Genomic DNA, 20,786 nt, shown 5'->3' with positions numbered 1-20,786 from the left:
AACATGTCCATAACAACATTTTCCAGATGTCAACATTTTAACTAGAGATGTGCGCCAGCCCAAATCTCGGGTTTTGGGTTATTGTTTTGGATCTGTATCTCCTTCATGTTTTGGATCTGTTTTGTTTTGGATCTGTATTTTTTTAAGCAAAATCATAAAAACAGCTAAAATCTGGTCCTTTTTTTGTTCCTACAGTATTATTAACCTCAATGAATTCCTTTCCACTTATTTCCAGTCAATTTTGACCACCTCACAGCATGCAAAGTTATTTTTATCCAGTTTTGGCCAAAAGGTTGCACCGCGGTAGCTGGATGACTAAGCTAAGTGACAGCAGTGGGTGACACAAACATGTGGCACTTAGACTTCCAACATAGCACATCTAGGAAACAGAATGGCACTGCAGTGGCAGACAGGGTGGCAGTTTAATAAACTACACAAATGTTTGTCATCACAGTCTGCAATGCTTCAAACAGCACATAATGCAAAGAAAAGAGGTGCAAGATGGAATAGGACATGCACAGTCTAACAAACCAATCATTTCAAAGACAGGGACTGTCACTTGTGGCTGAAATTATTTGTTTTTTTAGGCCCCCACATAACATTTTTTTAGATAGACTACCTCAGATCAGTAATGAGGATGTTGTTGATGATGAGTGTTTTATTTACATTGCTGCTGGCACATACAATGGCTGCCTCACCTTTTGCATGCTCCACATCATCTCCATAAAACATCCTAAATTCACCACAACTGACCTATGAATCATCATAAATAACCAAAGACTTACCTTTAACTTGTACTACTCTAAACGGACATCTAATCAAAACCAATGTATTGCATTCCTGTGCTGAGATACACACTGGATTGAAACTTCTGATTGTCTCCATTAAGAAGTCCTTCAGTTTGGCATCTACTGTACTCTGCATTGGACATCCCAGGCAAGGTACTGTGGACTACAACCTATCTTTGGCTCCATCCAGCCCCTCACTTAGACAACAGTCCCCTCTCAGAGCAACAAATAACTCTGCCTTCTTGCATTAATCAACTAATATACAATATATTCAGGCTCTGAATTGCTGAAGGGTCACTGTTCATTTCAAATCGCAGGACCCCAGCCATCCCCCAGGACACATGTTATCACTACCCCCACAAGAAATCTGCAGTACTTCAAAAGGCCTCTCACACTGAGATTTTTCACACCTACACAATAGGAATTGAATTCTAACATCTTTCCACAAGCCTGCTTTGTCCTGGAATAATTGACTAAATCAGCAACAGAAAAGGAAAGTTATTTTATTTATCACTTGTTTCAAATATACCAATTGGATTAAAGAGCAGCAATAGGTTATAGCAATAACTCTGTTCATGAACCTATTATAATTTTTGGATCACATACAGAATTGAGGGGGAATACAGCTTTCTCTCCCTCTCTCATCATCATATGCAGCTCATATTTATAGTAATCTGCCATTGATGACACAATGTATACGTATTCCTCCAGCTTCATGCATTCACTCCAACCAATACGTACTGCTGTTCCTATTACACCATCAAAGACTTCTATTCTCCAATCTCTTGGCATATAAAAAAAAACAGGCGCAATTGTGGGAAGCGAGCAGGCCGGAAACTTCTTTTCCCCGGTAACCACCTAAGTCCTTTGCCCTCCTGCTAACCCACAACTTCAAAGAACAATCAAATAGAAGTGATACCCAAAAGATGGCCCTGTGCTTGGAAGAACAGAACTGTCAATTCTCGCTTTGTGACCCCCATACCCAGAGCGCCTGCACTTAACATAAAGAAAACTGAAGGCCCTCTGGTATGCCCAATCAGGTCATTCCTTTGTAATGCCAGATCTATAAGAAACAAGACTGCAACAATTGCTGACCTTATTAAATCTGCAGATCTAGCCTGTATTACAGAGACCTAGACCTAGATGAAAATGCCACAGCTATATTGGAGGCTGCGGTTCCAACAAACTACTCTGTCATCCACAACCAAAGACTGGACCGCAGGGGTGGTGGGGTGTTATCTGCTTAAATAAAGAACTTAAACTTAGGGTCCACCCTATTGAATTTACTCACTCATTCGACTGCATTGCTGCCTGGAGTTTGACAGGATTAGGTTTCAGAATACTTCTCATTTACTGGCCCCCTGGAGATGCAAATATATTTCTACAAGAAATTGCAGACACTGTTGCTGGCCTGGTTCTGGAACATCAAAGATGGCTCATCCTTGGGGATTTCAAAGCATGGGTGGATGATGAGCTCTCACGCCTTGGCCAAGACCTCCTGTGCACAATGAATGGTCTGGGCTTCACACAGGTCATTCCTTCTGCCACACATAAAAGTGGTCACACTTTTGATCTTGTCTTTCAGATTAGATTAGAAGTCACTGACCTAAAAACAAACACAGTCATGTGGTCAGACCAACACTCCCTTTGGTTCTCAGTTGCAACCCCTCAAATTAGATCTTTCCCCGTGGAGTTGACCAGGTATCGTCCGAGGAGGGGGTTGACTCCCCAGGATCTTGCTGCAAATCTGGATCTCTCTGCTATACTGGATGCCTGTGAAGATCCCTCCTCCCTAGTCTGTTATTGTAATAGGGCTGTTGCATCTGCAATTGATATTATTGTCCCTGTGCGTATAAGACCTCGTAAACCACAACATCAAGCTCCCTGGTTCGACAACAGTGTTAGTGAGCTCAAGAAAAGGGGGTGTAGACTTGAAAGATGATGGAGGACGACTAACCTAGTGGATGACAAAATAAAACTAATAAAGCATAATGAAGAAATCAATCGACAATCACCCGTAAGAAATCACAGTTCCTGTCAAATGAGATCACAGCAGAAAACAATAGGCTAGCTCAACTTTTCCGCACAATGGAGATGCTTTGCAAGCTAGCATGCCTGCAGACTTATTAAACCCTCTCTCCCAGGCAAGATGCAATGATTTTGCAAACTTCTTTGCAGATAAAATATCCACCAACCAGGCTGGAATCTCCACAGTGCCATCAAAGGAGTGCCAAGCTACAAAGTCTGCCAATGTAAGCCACCTGCCTTCATGGGCCAGCTTTGACCCAGTGGATGTAAAGGACATTGCTGAAATTGCTCGGATTTTGCGTCCCACCACCTGTAATCTGAACCCTGCGTCATCCAAGTTTCTAATAGGTAGTATGGCTATAATTGGTCCTGCTCTTTGCAGACAGGCATTTTTCCTGAACCCCTAAAGGAAGCAATTGTTAGACCTTTCTTAAAAAACCTAATTAAGATCCCCGACTCCATGACCAACTACAGACCGGTATCAAACCTTCCTTTTCTAGTAAAGGATATTGAGAAAGTGGAAACAGCCCTGGTGTGTATGTTAAATGATTTTCTGATGGCAAGAGACAAAGGTGACTGTTCAATCTTAATCCTTCTGTATCTCTCTGCAGCATTTGATACCGCGGACCATGGGCTTCTGATTAAGTGACTGATAAAGTTCTGTGGACTGGATGGCACAATCCTAAGGTGGTTCAAATAATTTTGTCAAGGGGCAGGTCGCAGAGAGTATCATCTGGAGATTACTCATCACCATCATTGCCATTGCCATGTGGTGTCCCACAAGGTTCTATACTGTCCACCATGCTTTTTGCAGTATGAATGCTCCCACTGGGTGAAACAATCAGGTGCCATGGCCTGGTCTACCACTGCTATGCAAATGATACACAACTATACTTGTCTTTTGCTCCGGACAATAATAACCCAATAGCAATCCTAAATGGCGGTCTAGCTGTGCTCCAGGAGTAGATGAGTACCAGTTGGCTGCGACTGAACCCAGATAAAACTGAGGTCCTTATGATAGGACCACAACATTAAAGGACAAGACTGAAGTATAGCCAACCAACTGGACTTACACTTGGGGATTCAGAATTACAAACCACTGATCATGTGCAGACTCTTGGCGTTGTCCTGGATGGTGGCTTGACACTTAAATATCAGATATCAGCCACAATAAAATCCTCATTCTTTCACCTGAGTAACATAGCCAGAATCAAGAACTGAATTCCCTCAGATGATCTGCGAGAAGTCATTCATGCATTTGTATCATCTCGATTAGACTACTGTAATGCACTCTACCTTGGTGTCCCAGCAAAAGAATTGCACCGCTTACAGCTGGTGAAAAACACAGCTGCCAGGCTGTTAACCAACCAGCCCCATTCTAGCCACATAACACCCATCCTCTACTCCCTTCACTGGCTGCCTGTAAGATGGTGAATTATCTTTAAGAATGGCTTACTGAGTTTCAAAGCACTACATGACCAGGTTCCAAGGTACCTGAAGCAGCTTCTGATTCCATACTGCCCAACTCAATAACTGCGATCTGTAGTTCGATCGCAGTAATTTGATTCTACATACGGCTATACAATTCAAGTCATGGGCAACACAAAAATCATACTTTGCCAATACAGGTAGCACCTAGTAGAACAAGTGTCCTTCGCACAATATATAATAACTCACATTACTAAAATGATATGATTAGATAAATTTGGGGTTCTATGGATGCTAACTAGTGATGTGCACCTGACATTTTTCGGGTTTTGTGTTTTGGTTTTGGATTCGGTTCCGCGGCCGTGTTTTGGATTCGGACGCGTTTTGGCAAAACCTCCCTGAAAATTTTTTGTCGGATTCGGGTGTGTTTTGGATTCGGGTGTTTTTTTACAAAAACCCTAAAAAACAGCTTAAATCATTAAATTTGGGGGTCATTTTGATCCATCCCATAGTATTATTAACCTCAATAACCAAAATTTCCACTCATTTTCTGTCTATTCTGAACACCTCACACCTCACAATATTATTTTTAGTCCTAAAATTTGCACCGAGGTCGCTGGATGACTAAGCTAAGCGACCCAAGTGGCCGACACAAACACCTGGCCCATCTAGGAGTGGCACTGCAGTTTCAGACAGGATGGAACTTCAAAAAAATAGTCCCCAAACAGCACATGATGCAAAGAAAAAAAGAGGCACACCAAGGTCGCTGGATGGCTAAGATAAGCGACACAAGTGGCCGACACAAACACCTGGCCCATCTAGGAGTGGCACTGCAGTGTCAGGCAGGATGGCACTTCAAAAAAATAGTCCCCAAACAGCACATGATGCAAAGAAAAATGAAAGAAAAAAGAGGTGCAAGATGGAATTGTCCTTGGGCCCTCCCACCCACCCTTATGTTGTATAAACAGGACATGCACACTTTAACAAACCCATCATTTCAGCGACAGGGTCTGCCACAAAACTGTGACTGAAATGACTGGTTGGTTTGGGCCCCCACCAAAAAAGATGCAATCAATCTCTCCTTGCACAAACTAGCTCTACAGAGGCAAGATGTCCACCTCCTCCTCATCGTCCGATTCCTCACCCCTTTCACTGTGTACATCCCCCTCCTCACAGATTATTAATTCGTCCCCACTGGAATCCACCATCTCAGGTCCCTGTGTACTTTCTGGAGGCAATTGCTGGTGAATGTCTCCACGGAGGAATTGATTATAATTAATTTTGATGAACATCATCTTCTCCACATTTTCTGGAAGTAACCTCGTACGCCGATTGCTGACTAGGTAAGCGGCTGCACTAAACACTCTTTCGGAGTACACACTGGAGGGTGGGCAACTTAGGTAATATAAAACCAGTTTGTGCAAGGGCCTCCAAATTGCCTCTTTTTCCTGCCAGTATACGTACGGACTGTCTGACGTGCCTACTTGGATGCGGTCACTCATATAATCCTCCACCATTCTTTCAATGGTGAGAGAATCATATGCAGTGACAGTAGACGACATGTCAGTAATCGTTGGCAGGTCCTTCAGTCCAGACCAGATGTCAGCACTCGCTCCAGACTGCCCTGCATCACCGCCAGCGGGTGGGCTCGGAATTCTTAGCCTTTTCCTCGCTCCCCCAGTTGCGTGAGAATGTGAAGGAGGAGCTGTTGACGGGTCACGTTCCGCTTGACTTGACAATTTTCTCACCAGCAGGTCTTTGAACCTCTGCAGACTTGTGTCTGCCGGAAAGAGAGATTTAACGTAGGTTTTAAATCTAGGATCGAGCACGGTGGCCAAAATGTAGTGCTCTGATTTCAACAGATGACCACCCGTGAATCCTGGTTAAGCGAATTAAGGGCTCCATCCACAAGTCCCACATGCCTAGCGGAATCGCTCTGTTAAAGCTCCTCCTTCAATGTCTCCAGCTTCTTCTGCAAAAGCCTGATGAGGGGAATGACCTGACTCAGGCTGGCAGTGTCTGAACTGACTTCACGTGTGGCAAGTTCAAAGGGTTGCAGAACCTTGCACAACGTTGAAATCATTCTCCACTGCGCTGGAGTCAGGTGCATTCCCCCTCCTTTGACTATATAGTAGGCAGATGTATAGGCTTGAATGGCCTTTTGCTGCTCCTCCATCCTCTGAAGCATATAGAGGGTTGAATTCCACCTCGTTACCACCTCTTGCTTCAGATGATGGCAGGGCAGGTTCAGGACTGTTTGCTGGTGCTCCAGTCTTCGGCACGCGGTGGCTGAATGCCGAAAGTGGCCCGCAATTCTTCGGGCCACCAACAGCATCTCATGCACGCCCCTGTCGTTTTTTAAATAATTCTACACCACCAAATTCAATGTATGTGCAAAACATGGGACGTGCTGGAATTTGCCCAGACGTAATGCACGCACAATATTGCTGGCGTTGTCCGATGTCACAAATCCCCAGGAGAGTCCATTTGGGTAAGCCATTCTGCGATGATGTTCCTCAGTTTCCGTAAGAGGTTGTCAGCTGTGTGCCTCTTCTGGAAAGCGGTGATACAAAGCGTAGCCTGCCTAGGAACGAGTTGGTGTTTGCGAGATGCTGCTACTGGTGCCGCCGCTGCTGTTCTTGCTGCGGGAGGCAATACATCTACCCAGTGGGCTGTCACAGTCATATAGTCCTGAGTCTGCCTTGCTCCACTTGTCCACATGTCCGTGGTTAAGTGGACATTGGGTACAACTGCATTTTTTAGGACACTGGTGACTCTTTTTCTGAGGTCTGTGTAAATTTTCGGTATCGCCTGCCTAGAGAAATGGAACCTAGATGGTATTTGGAACCAGGGACACAGTACCTCAATCAAGTCTGTAGTTGCCTGTGAATTAGCGGTGGATAACGGAAACACGTTTCTCACCGCCCAGGTTGCCAAGGCCTGAGTTAACCGCTTTGCAGCAGGATGACTGCTGTGATATTTCATCTTCCTAGCAAAGGACTGTTGGACAGTCAATTGCTTACTGGAAGTAGTACAAGCGGTCTTCCGACTTCCCCTCTGGGATGACGATCGACTCCCAGCAGCAACAACAGCTGCGCAGCAGCAGGAGGCGTTACAATCAAGGATGCATCGGAGGAATCCCAGGCAGGAGAGGACTCGACAGACTTGACAGTGTCATGGCCTGCAGGACTATTGGCTTTCCTGTGTTAGGAGGAAATTGACACTGAGGGAGTTGGTGGTGTGGTTTGCAGGAGCTTGGTTACAAGAGGAAGGGATTTAGTGGTCAGTGGACTGCTTCCGCTGTCATCCAAAGTTTTTGAACTTGTCACTGACTTATGATGAATGCGCTGCAGGTGACGTATAAGGGAGGATGTTCCGAGGTGGTTAACGTCCTTACCCTACTTATTACAGCTTGACAAAGGCAACACACGGCTTGACACCTGTTGTCCGCATTTGTTTTGAAATAATTCCACACCGAAGATCTGATTTTTTTTGTATTTTGACCAGGCATGTCAATGGCCATATTCGTCCCACGGACAACAGGTTTCTCCCCGGGTGCCTGACTTAAACAAACCACCTCAAAATCAGAATCCTCCTTGTCAATTTCCTCCCCAGCGCCAGCAACACCCATATCCTCATCCTGGTGTACTTCAACAGTGACATCTTCAATTTGACTATCAGGAACTGGACTGCGGGTGCTCCTTCCAGCACTTGCAGGGGGCGTGCAAATGGTGAAAGCCACCACCTCTTCCTGTCCAGTGTTGGGAAGGTCAGGCATCGCACCCGACACAATTGGACTCTCCTTAGGGATTTGTGATTTAGAAGAACGCACAGTTCTTTGCTGTGCTTTTGCCAGCTTAAGTCTTTTCATTTTTCTAGCGAGAGTATGAGTGCTTCCGTCCTCATGTGAAGCTGAACCACTAGTTATGAACATAGGCCAGGGCCTCAGCCGTTCCTTGCCACTCCGTGTCGTAAAAGGCATATTGGCAAGTTTACGCTTCTCCTCAGATGCTTTTAATTTTGATTTTTGGGTCATTTTACTGAACTTTTGTGTTTTGAATTTTACATGCTCTCTACTATGACATTGGGCATCGGCCTTGGCAGACGACGTTGATGGCATTTCATCGTCTCGGCCATTACTAGTGGCAGCAGCTTCAGCATGAGGTGGAAGTGGATCTTGATCTTTCCCTATTTTACCTTCCACATTTTTGTTCTCCATTTTTTAATGTGTGGAATTATATGCCAGTATCAATAGCAATGGCCTACTACTATATATACTGTGCACAACGGAAATGCACCACAGGTATGGATGGATAGTATACTTGACGACACAGAGGTAGGTAGAGCAGTGGCCTACTGTACCGTACTGCTATATATTATATACTGGTAGTCAGCAAACTGTGCAAAACCTAAATGCACCACAGGTATGGATGGATAGTATACTTGATGACACAGAGGTAGGTAGAGCATTGGCCTACTGTACCGTACTGCTATATATTATATACTGGTGGTCAGCAAACTGTGCAAAACTGAAATGCACCACAGGTATGGATGGATAGTATACTTGACGACACAGAGGTAGGTAGAGCAGTGGCCTACTGTACCGTACTGCTATATATTATATACTGGTGGTCAGCAAACTGTGCAAAACTGAAATGCACCACAGGTATGGATGGATAGTATACTTGACGACACAGAGGTAGGTAGAGCAGTGGCCTACTGTACCGTACTGCTATATATTATATACTGGTGGTCAGCAAACTGCGCAAAACTGAAATGCACCACAGGTATGGATGGATAGTATACTTGACGACACAGAGGTAGGTAGAGCAGTGGCCTTCTGTACCATACTCCTATATATTATATACTGGTGGTCAGCAAAATTATGTACTGTACTCCTACTATATACTACAATGCAGCACAGATATGGAGCGTTTTTCAGGCAGAGAACGTATAATACTGGTGGTTACTGGTCAGCAAAACTCTGCACTGTACTCCTCCTATATAATACTGCTGGTCCCCAGTCCCCACAATAAAGCAGTGTGAGCACAGATATATGCAGCACACTGAGCACAGATATGGAGCGTTTTTCAGGCAGAGAACGTATAATACTGGTGGTCACTGGTCAGAAAAACTCTGCACTGTACTCCTCCTATATAATACTGCTGGTCCCCAGTCCCCACAATAAAGCAGTGTGAGCACAGATATATGCAGCACACTGAGCACAGATATGGAGCGTTTTTCAGGCAGACAACGTATAATACAGGTGGTCACTGGTCAGCAAAACTCTGCACTGTACTCCTCCTATAATACTGCTGGTCCCCAGAATAAAGATATTTGCACTGCAGCCCCCTGAAACAAAGTGAGAGGACGCCAGCCACGTCCTCTCACTATCATTTCCAATGCACGAGTGAAAAATGGCGGCGACGCGCGGCTCCTTATATAGAATCCGAATCTCGCAAGAATCTGACAGCGGGATGATGACGTTTGGGCGCGCTCAGGTTAACCGAGCAAGGCGGGAGGATCCGAGTCTGCCTCGGACCCGTATAAAAAGGGTGAAGTTCGGAGGGGTTTCCGAGGAACCGAACCCGCTCATCACTAATGCTAACACCCAATTTTTCCACAAATTTGAACTAACCGGTCATAGTTTATATGATAAACGTGTGTTTGTCTGCAAGTGAGTCCATACATATAAGTTAAGTTTTACCAATATTATTGAAGAGTGCCCCATAAAAGAGTTTTCTTTTGTTCTTATTTTTCTTTTTATCATGTCAACAACTGCAGCCACTGGTGGCTGCCTTACACAAACAACATCATCACCATTCTCTGTGTCAGATATTAGTAGTACACATATATCCCCCTCATCCTGTTCCACTTCCACGCACAAATCCTCAATTTTTATTATGTTCTCCTCATCATCACTCTCTTTACCTGTACTACTCCCCACATGTAGAGATGGTGCAGAAATGGTGAAAGGAGATAAAAGAGGCTTCTCTATGAGGACAGTGTAAGAAATGTTAATCTCACACATAGCTGACGTGGACACCCCTAAACGTTCCTCAAGAATGTCTGATGGTACTTATTCTGATCATACAGTTTTTCTTACTGCATCTACAGATAACTTTCCTTTTGATTTTTTTTCTTTACCACTCTAAAATTCAATGATTTACGTGGCGTGACTTAAGCACTCTATGCCCTGGGCATCGGCCTTAGTTGATAACGTTGACGGACTTGTATCATCATGACTGCTTGCAGCACCTGCACCACTGGTATATATGCTTCCTGCTCTCCTCTCAATGGTTTGTCCTCTATATCTATCCACAAACACAAATGAAGTGGGGTATACCACACACAATATGTACAAAAAAGTAACACCTTCATTGTGGCACAATACGTGTATGAGTAAGAAATAGTAATCGAACACTACGGTTGACCTTCACGAACAGTGTCAAACAATACATGTATGAGTATGAAATAATTATGTACTGTGATCTGACTGGCAGTGTCACAGTACTTATGAAAATAAAATAAAAATTGTATAGTACACTGGGGTACAGCACAAATGAAATTTTTTTTTAGAATTATATTTTTAGGCCTTTAGTTTTTAGCTTTTATTATTTTCATTTTACACTGGGACGGATCAACTGGATGGACAGAGAGGGCACTGCTGGACCGATACATCAGACGGGTAACCCACGCCACACCAGACAACACAGTACTGAGACGGACATGTCTGTCCAGTACACTCTCCACAGCTGGAGTGAAGATGGCGCCAATCACCGGGGACATTTACAGAATCCAAAACCTATGAAAATCCGAGAAAGGGATGATGACGTTCACGCTCGATTTGGGATCTGAGTAAGATGGGAAGTCCTGAGCCGGACTCAGATCAGGAAGTTTTGGTCGGTCCGGTTCTCTGAGAACAGGACCTGCTCATCTCTAAATTTAACCTTGTCAACATAACTGTCGACATTCTGTTGTCAACATTATGAATGTTGACATACTAAATGTCAAAATTATGACTGCATTTTATTCTTCTAAGTCCTCCATTTTTGTTTTGCCACCATCATTTACTGTACTTCTCTTACATAAAAAATACATTGGTATTTAAATGTAGTAGCTGCAAATTCACTTTGCAGTCCTTAAAAGTTTAAGAATGCAACTACTGCTTTAACTGCAAATAGATATTTCCTTGAACATGTATAATGTAAATTGAGGTGCAATTACATGTGTTTTCATTAATACATTTTTTAATGGAAAATAAAACACAAAAGATGTGTGGGATGTAGTTAATATGTCGACACTAACATTCATAATGTAGATGCCACAATGTTGAAAGTTAGGATGTTGACATTGCTAAAATTTTGACAAGTAACATTCTTGGAATGTTGACATGAAAAATGTTGACATTGTCAGAATTGTTAATGTCGACATTCTGCCATGTTGACATTCCCATGTCTACATTATGTCAGCACAATAGCTGTCGACATCTCATACCACAACCAAGATGTACATAAGATACATAAGATATATTTCTTATTTTAATCGAATAATACTATTTTTGGTCCAAAACGTATATACAGTATAGCTCAATGATTCTGTTGAGTCATTAGAAATACAGAAAGGTTTGCTAGACTCTTGACAGTCTTGAAAAACTGCACAATTGTGAAATGTGCTCATTTGATTCAGCATCAGTGTTAAATATAAAAAAAATCCTTTTGTAGTTAGAAAGTGTTTAAATCATGTTGTAACTGCATATCAGCACTTTTTATATATGATACAAGTTGTATTTTAAAAATAAAAACTCAAATCAAATAACATCTTGAATAATTTATTTCTATTACAACACATGAATGTAGTTGTTGGAATCTTTCATTAATATTTAACGTTTATACAAGTTTTCTACATTGTATCAGAATTTTGCAGGTTTATAGACAAGACAATTTCTAACTCAGAAGCCTTGCATTAACCTTGTAATAGAGTTAATATCTAAATCTGTGAACTACATTTCTCAAATAGCATTTTATATATGTGTATTTATATAAACTACGTAGACTGGTTTAATCAAACATGCATAATTTAGAAAATATTTCCAACATAACACAACATCGTACATAATTGTATTGTTCCATTCTAGAATAAGAAAATGCGACTCATTTTATATTTTCAATGTTGGATTTTAATATGATATTTATCTAGCTCACCTTAATATCAGAGCATGCTGACACACCCAAGATAGATATATATATATATATATATATATATATATATATATATACTCACATAGACAGGGTAAAATCCAAAGCACTTTTATTTCCACCTCAGGCAGGATACAGCTTCAGGGATTACAGGTTCAGGTTTACAGGCAGTTCTTTACACAGCAGATAACAGTCGAAATATTCGTAGTCACACTCACAACCAGTGCATGTTCCAAAAGGCTCCTACTGTAACCCCACACTCCCAGCTATTGCCTGGGCATTAACTGCCTTCAGGAGCAAAGTCTCTGTGTAGTCAACACATACATACAGTAAAGGCAGATTACAGGTATAATTAATTAGCTTAGTTTCTGGTTGACAACTGATTGAGGCAAAAACTGGTAGTAAACCCTTCAGTCCTGGAGCAGCATCTCTGCTAAACCTGGGACATTCTGCTGTTCCACATTAACTAGAGATGTTTTGTGTTTTGGTTTTGGAGCTGGATCCCCGCTCATGTTTTGGATCTGAATAGGTTTTGCCAAAACCAGCCTTTTGGGTTTTGGTTTTGGATCTGGACGATTTTTGGAAAAAACATAAATATAGCTAAAATCACATAATTTGGGGGTAATTTTGATCCTACAGTATTATTAACCTCAATAACATTAATTTCCACTCATTTCCAGTCTATTATAAACACCTCAAACCTCACAATATTGTTTTTAGGTGTAAAAGTTGCACCGAGGTAGCTGTATGACTAAGCTAAGCCACACAAGTGCACAAACACCTGGCCCATCTCTAAGTGGCACTGCAGTGGCAGACAGGATGGCACTTAAAAAAAACTAGCCCCCAAACAGTATATCATGAAAAGAAGTAAAAGAGGTGTAATGAGGTAGCTGTATGACTAAGCTAAGTGACACAAGTGTGCGGCACAAACACCTGGCCCTTCTAGGAGTGGCACTGCAGTTACACTGCACTAATGCCGGATACCGGACGCACGTCTAACACCAACATAGCTGTCAAGGCCTCAGTTATCCACTTTGCAACAGGATGACTGCTGTCATATTTCATCTTCATCGCAAAAGACTGTTGGAAAGTCATTTGCTTAGTTGAAGTAGTACAAGTGGTCTTCCAACTTCCCCTGTGGGATGGCGATCGACTCCTAGCAGCCACAACATTAGTGGCAGCAGCAGCAGTAGGAGAAAGTGGTTCTTGATCTTTCCCTATTTTATCCTCCAAATCTTTGTTCTTCATTATTTTTCTGGAGTTATATAACAAAATGCAGCACAGGAGAGTGTACCTCTACACCACACAGGATTTGGATTAAACATTAATAACCCCTTTATTTGGAGTAAATAATATACAGCACAGGACAGCACCACTGAACTTATATGACAGCACCACTGGACTGGACTTTTATGGTAGTACCACTGGACTGGACTTATATGGCAGTATCACTGGACTTATACAGCAGTACCACTGGACTTATATGGAAGTATCACGGGACTTATACGGCAGTACCACTGGATTTTTATGGCAGTAACACTGGACATATACGTCAACTTCACTGGAATTATATGGCAGTACCACTGGACTTATATGGCTGTACCACTGGACTGGATTTCTATGGCAGTACCACTGGACTTATATGGCAGTACCACTGGACATATACAGCAGTATCACTGGAATTATATGGCAGTATCAATGGAATTATGTGACAGTATCACTGGACTGGATTTATATGGCAGTACCTCTGGACATATATGGCAGTATCACTGGACATATACAGCAGTATCACTGGACTGGATTTATATGGCAGTACCACTGGATTAATACGGCAGTACAACTGGACATATACATCAGTATTACTGTAATTATATGGCAGTACCACTGGACATATATAGCAGCATCACTGGACATATATGGCTGTATAACTGGACTGGTTTTATATGGCAGTATCACTGGACTTATACGGCAGTATCACTGGACATATACGTCAGTATTACTGGACATATACGGCAGTATCACTATACTAATATGGCAATACCACTGGACTTATGCAGCAGCACAGGGACACCACGACTGGACTGATGCAGGACAACACAGTACCACCGCAATGGACTGGACTTATACAGCAGCACTGGACATATGGCAGCAGAGGACACCACCACTGGGACTGGACTGATGCAGCACAAGACACCACCACTGGACTGATGCAGCACAACACAGCACCACTGTGACTGGACTTATACAGCAGCACTGGACATATGGCAGCAGAAGACACCACCAATGTGATTGGACTAATTCAGCACAAGACCCTACCACTGTACTGATGCAGGACAACACAGAACCACTGCAGTGGACTTATACAGCTACACTGGACATATGGCAGCAGAGGACACCACCACTGTGACTGGACTGATTCAGCATAAGCCACTACACTGGACTGAGCAGCACAAGACAGCACTTTAAACCTAGGATTGAGCACAGTGGCCCAAATGTAGTGCTCTGATTTCAACAGATTGACCACCCTTGAATCCTGGCAAAGTGAATGCAGGGCTCCATCCACAAGTCCCACATACTTTGCAAAATCGCTCCATCTTAGCTCCTCCTTCAATTTCTCCAGCTGCTTCTACAAAATCCTGATGAGGAGAATGACCTGACTCAAGCTGGAGGTGTCTAAACTGACTTCACTTGTGGCAAGTTCAAAGGGTTGGAAAACATTGCACAAGATGGAAATCATTCTCCACTACGCTTGAGTCAGGTGCATTACCCCTCCTTTGCCTATATCGTAGGTGGTTGTATAGGCTTGAATGGCCTTTTGCTGCTCCTCCATCCTCTGAAGCATATAGAGTATTGAATTCCACCTCATTACCACCTCTTGCTTAGTTGATGGCAGAGCAGGTTCAGGCGTGTTTGCTGGCGCCCCAGTCTTCGGCACGCGGTGGCTGAATGCCGAAAGTGGCCCACAATTTTTCGGGCCACTGACAGCATCTCCTGCACACCCCTGTCATTTTTCAAAAAATTCTGCACCACCAAATTAATTGTATGTGCAAAACATGGGACATGCTGGAATTTGCCCATATGTAATGCACGCACAATATTGGTGGCGTTGTCCGATATCACAAATCCCCAGGAGAGTCCAATTGGGGTAAGCCATTCTGCAATGATGTTCCTCAGTTTCCGTAAGAGGTTGTCAGCTGTGTGCCTCTTACGGAAAGAGGTGATACATAGCGTAGCCTGCCTAGGAATGAGTTGGCGTTTGTGAGATGCTGCTACTGGTGCCGCTGCTGTTGTTTCTGCGGGAGGCCATATATCTACCCAGTGGGCTGTTACAGTCATATAGTCCTTAGTATGCCCTGTTCCACTTGTCCACATGTTCGTGGTTAAGTGGACACTGGATACAACTGCATTTTGTAGGACACTGGTGACTCTTTTTCTGACGTCTGTGTACATATCCTTACAAAGAATTAAGGTTAAAAAAGGGTTGAGATTGCCTAAAGGATAAAATAAAAAAGGGGCAGACTAGATGGGCCAAGTGGTTCTTATCTGCCGTCAAATTCTATGTTTCTATGTTACATTCTCAGTATCCCCTGCCTAGAGAAGTGGAACCTAGATGGGATTTGATACCGGGGACACAGTATCTCAAACAATTCTATAAGTCCCATTGAACCAATAGCGGATACGGGGGGTAATTCCAAGTTGATCGCAGTAGGAAATTTTTTTGCAGTTGGGCAAAACCATGTGCACTGCAGGGGAGGCAGATATAACATGTGCAGAAAGAGTTAGATTTGGGTGGGTTATTTTATTTCTGTGCAGGGTAAATACTGGCTGCTTTATTTTTAACACTGCAATTTAGATTGCAGATTGAACACACCACACCCAAATCTAACTCTCTCTACACATGTTATATCTGCCTCCCCTGCAGTGCACATGGTTTTGCCCAATTGCTAACAAAAATCCTGCTGCGATTAACTTGGAATTACCCCCACCGTACGCACATCTAACACCAACATAGCTGTCAAGGCCTCAGTTATCTGCTTTGCAAAAGAATTACTGCTGTCATATTTCCTCTTCCTCACAAAGGACTGTTGGACAGTCAATTACTTACTGGAAGTAGCACAAGTGGTCTTCTGACTTCCCCTCTGGGATGACGATCGACTCCCAGCAGAAACAACAGCAGTGGCAGCAACAGCAGGCGTACCACTCAAGGATCCTCCAGAGGAATCCCGGTTAGGAGAGGACTCCTCAGTCCTGAAAGTGACATGGCCTTCAGGACTAATGACATTCCTGACTGAGGAGGAAGTTGACGTTGAGGGAGTTGGTGGTCTGGCTTGCAGGAGCTTGGGTACAGGAGGAAGAGGGGATTTAGGTGTCAGTGGATTACTTACGCTCTTACCCAAAGTTTCACAACTTGACACTGACTTCTGATGAATGCGCAGCAGGTGACGTATAAGGGAGGATGTTCCTAGGGGGTTAACATCCTTACCCCTACTTATTACAGATTGACAGAGGCAACAGATAGCTTGACACCTGTTGTCCGTATTTGTGGAGAAATAATTCCACACCGAAGAGGTGGCTTTTTTGGTAGTTTGCCCATGCATCACAATGGGTTTCTTCATCCAATAGACTACAGGTGTCTCCCCCGGTGCCTGACTTAAACAAATCACATCACTATCAGAATCCTCATCGTCAACTCATTCCTCAGCGCCAGCAACACCCATATCTTCATCCTGGTGTAATTCAACAGTGACATTTTCAATTTGAATATCAGAAACTGGACTGTGGGTGCTCCTTCCAGCACTTGCAGGGGGCGTACAAATGGTGGAAGGAGCCACCTCTTCCCGTCCAGTGTTGGGAAAGTCAAGCATCGCAACCACCGACACACTTGGACTCTCTTTGGGTATTTGTGATACCATCTCAGAACACACAGTTCTTTTCTGTGCTTTTTCCAGCTTAACGCTTTTAATTTTTCTAGCGGAAGGATTAGGGCTTCCATCGTCATGTGAAGCTGAACCACTAGTCATGAACATACGCCAGGGCCTTAGCCGCTCCTTGCCACTCCGTGTCATAAATTGCATATTGGCAAGTGTACGTTTCTCCTCAGACCATTAAAATTTCTTTTTCTGGTCTTTTTACTGAATTTTGTCTTTTTGGATTTTAATTGCCCTCTACTATCACAGTGGGCATTGGCCTTGGTAGACGACGTTGATGGCATTTCATTGTCTATGTCATGGCTAGTGGCAGCAGCTTCAGCACTAGGAGGAAGTGGTTCTTGATCTTTCCCTATTTTATCCTCCAAATTTTTGTTCTCCATTATATTTCTGGAGTTATATAACACAATATGCGGCACAGGAATGACTGATGGCTGATGGCCAGGACACTACCACTGGTCTGATGCAGCACAACACAGCAACACTCTAAGGGACTTGTTGTTATTATTATTATTATTATTATTATTATAATAAGGCAGCAGTGGACATATAGCAGCAGTGTATACCACTGTGACTGCCTGGTCACTAGAATGACTGATGGCCAGGACACTACCACTGGTCTGATGCAGCACAACACAGCAACACTGTAAGGGACTTGTTGTTGTTATTATTATTATTATTATTATTATTATTATTATTATTATAATAATACGACAGCAGTGGACATATAGCAGCAGCATATACCACTGTGACTGCCTGGTCACTGGAATGACTGATGGCCAGGACACGACAGCACAACACAGCAACACTGTAAGGGACTTATTATTATTATTATTATTATTATTATTATTATTATTATTATTATTATAATACGACAGCAGTGGACATATAGCAGCAGTGTATACCACTGTCACTTCCTGGTCACTGTAATGACTGATGGCCAGGACACTACCACTGGTCTGATGCAGCACAACACAACAACACTGTAAGGTACTTGTTGTTGTTGTTGTTAATATTATACAGCAGCAGTGGACATATAGCAGCAGCATATACCACTGTGACTGCCTGGTCACTGGAATGACTGATGGCCAGGACACTACCACTGGTCTGATGCAGCACAACACAACAACACTGTAAGGGACGTGTTGTTGTTGTTGTTATTATTATATGGCAGCAGGGGACATATAGCAGCAGCATATACCACTGTGAATGCCTGGTCACTGGAATGACTTATGGGCAGGACACTACCACTGGTCTGATGCAGCACAACACAACAACACTATAAGGGACATATACAGCTACACTGGATATATGGCAGCAGAGGACACCACCACTGTGATTGGTCACTGAACTGATGCTGCACAAGACACTACCACTGGTCTAATGCAGGACAACACAGCTCCACTAAAAGGGACTTATACAGCTACACTGGATATATGGCAGCAGAGGACACAACCACTGTGACTGGTCACTGGACTGATGCTGCACAAGAGATACACTACCCCTGGTCTGATGCAAGACAACACAGCAAAACTGCAAGGGTCTTATACAGCAGCCAGCAGCACTGGGGACATATAGCAGCAAAGGACACCAACACTGTGACTGGCTGGACTAATGCAGCGCAATACACTGACTACTCTTGACTGGACTGAGCAGCACAACACAGCACAAGACTCACCACCCCACTTTCCCACCCCCACACAGACACTGAGGACAGAGACACGTCCTCTAACTACACTCTCCGAGACTGGAGTGAAAATGGCTGCAACGTGCGGCTCCTTATATGGAATCCAAATTCCGCGAGACTCCGACAGCAGGATGATGATGTTTTGCCTCGTTTGGGTTTCCGAGTCCGGCAAGAAGACCCGAGCCAGGCTCGGAACCGGGTTCAGAGCATGAAGTTCGGTACGGTTCGATTCTCTGAGAACCGAACCCGCTCATCTCTAATATATATATATATATATATATATATATGTTCAATAGGGATAAAGTCTCTGCGCCTTCAGTGCTCTGGTGTGGAATATTCCTTAAATGTGCAGCTAATATTATATATGCGTACCAGAAATATGCTCAAAATAAGCCCGTAGTGGTATCTTTAAATGGTCGTCTTCCCTTGTCCTTTTACTCCTTGTACAGACACCCTCAGCGAGGGGTTTAGGTATAGTCACGTAGGCAGAGAGGGAAGATAAGTGTCAGCAAAAATGCTCTTAATGTTCTAAAGTGACTAGTTACTTATTTGTGCATATGTTGCAAAAATAATTTTTAGATAAAAAGTGCTTTGTGCCTATAGTGTCTCAAAAAACACCACTATATTGAAATTGTGATTTCTAATATAATAATCAGAATCACACCCATGTGATGAATTTAAAAAAAGGAAGGTAAATAACTCACTCCTTTTAAGAATACTTCTCCCTTAGGGTACTCCTTAGCAATATATAGTACCTGTTTCTATATGAATTCAGCAGAACAGCAACTTCAATAGGAATTTAGGCCTCAAGCACCTGCACACCCACATTGGACTTCACGACACAACCGTAAGAAAAAGACGAATAGCATTATTGTCTTTTCTCTAATATAGAAATTGTCATTACATACATTGGCCCTCATTCCGAGTTGTTCGCTCACAAGCTGCTTTTAGCAGCATTGCACAAGCTAAGCCGCCGCCTACTGGGAGTGAATCTTAGCTTAGCAAAATTGCGAACGAAAGATTCTCAAAATTGCGAATAGAACTTTCTTAGCAGTTTCTGAGTAGCTCGACACTTACTCTGCCACTGCGATCAGTTCAGTCAGTTTCGTTCCTGGTTTGACGTCACAAACACACCCAGCGTTCGCCCAGACACTCCCCCGTTTCTCCAGCCACTCCCGCGTTTTTCCCAGAAACGGCAGCGTTTTTTCACACACACCAATAAAACGGCCAGTTTCCGCCCAGAAACACCCACTTCCTGTCAATTACACCCTGATCACCAGAACGAAGAAAAACCTCGTAATGCCGTGAGTAAAATACCAAACTTCTTAGCAAATTTACTTGGCGCAGCCGCAGTGCGAACATTGCGCATGCGCAGTTTGCGGAAAATCGCTGCGATGCGATGAAAAAGAACGAGCAAACAACTCGGAATGAGGGCCATTGTTTTAAAGCACACACAGAAGTGATTCACAAATGGCCACACAGTTAGCAATTGATATGTCCCTTAATCTACTTGTTGCTTCCCATATACATGAATGAACTCTGCTATCTGAAAAATAAATACTTTGTGACCTAATATTCTCATCATTTTACTTGGTTTACCATTGTGGTCAGCACAGACAGTGAAATGGTCTATGACCATTTTTTTCCAATATGAATGGTAATGTCGATCCTCCTTTCTGGCGGCTGGGATTTGATTCATGTTTTACATTATAATGGGTTTCAATTTTGT

This window comes from Pseudophryne corroboree, chromosome 11, assembly GCF_028390025.1.
Source record: "Pseudophryne corroboree isolate aPseCor3 chromosome 11, aPseCor3.hap2, whole genome shotgun sequence".
NCBI classification, from domain to species: Eukaryota; Metazoa; Chordata; class Amphibia; order Anura; family Myobatrachidae; genus Pseudophryne; species Pseudophryne corroboree.
The sequence above is the reverse complement of the archived record's forward strand: the minus strand, read 5'-3'. Positions refer to the sequence as shown.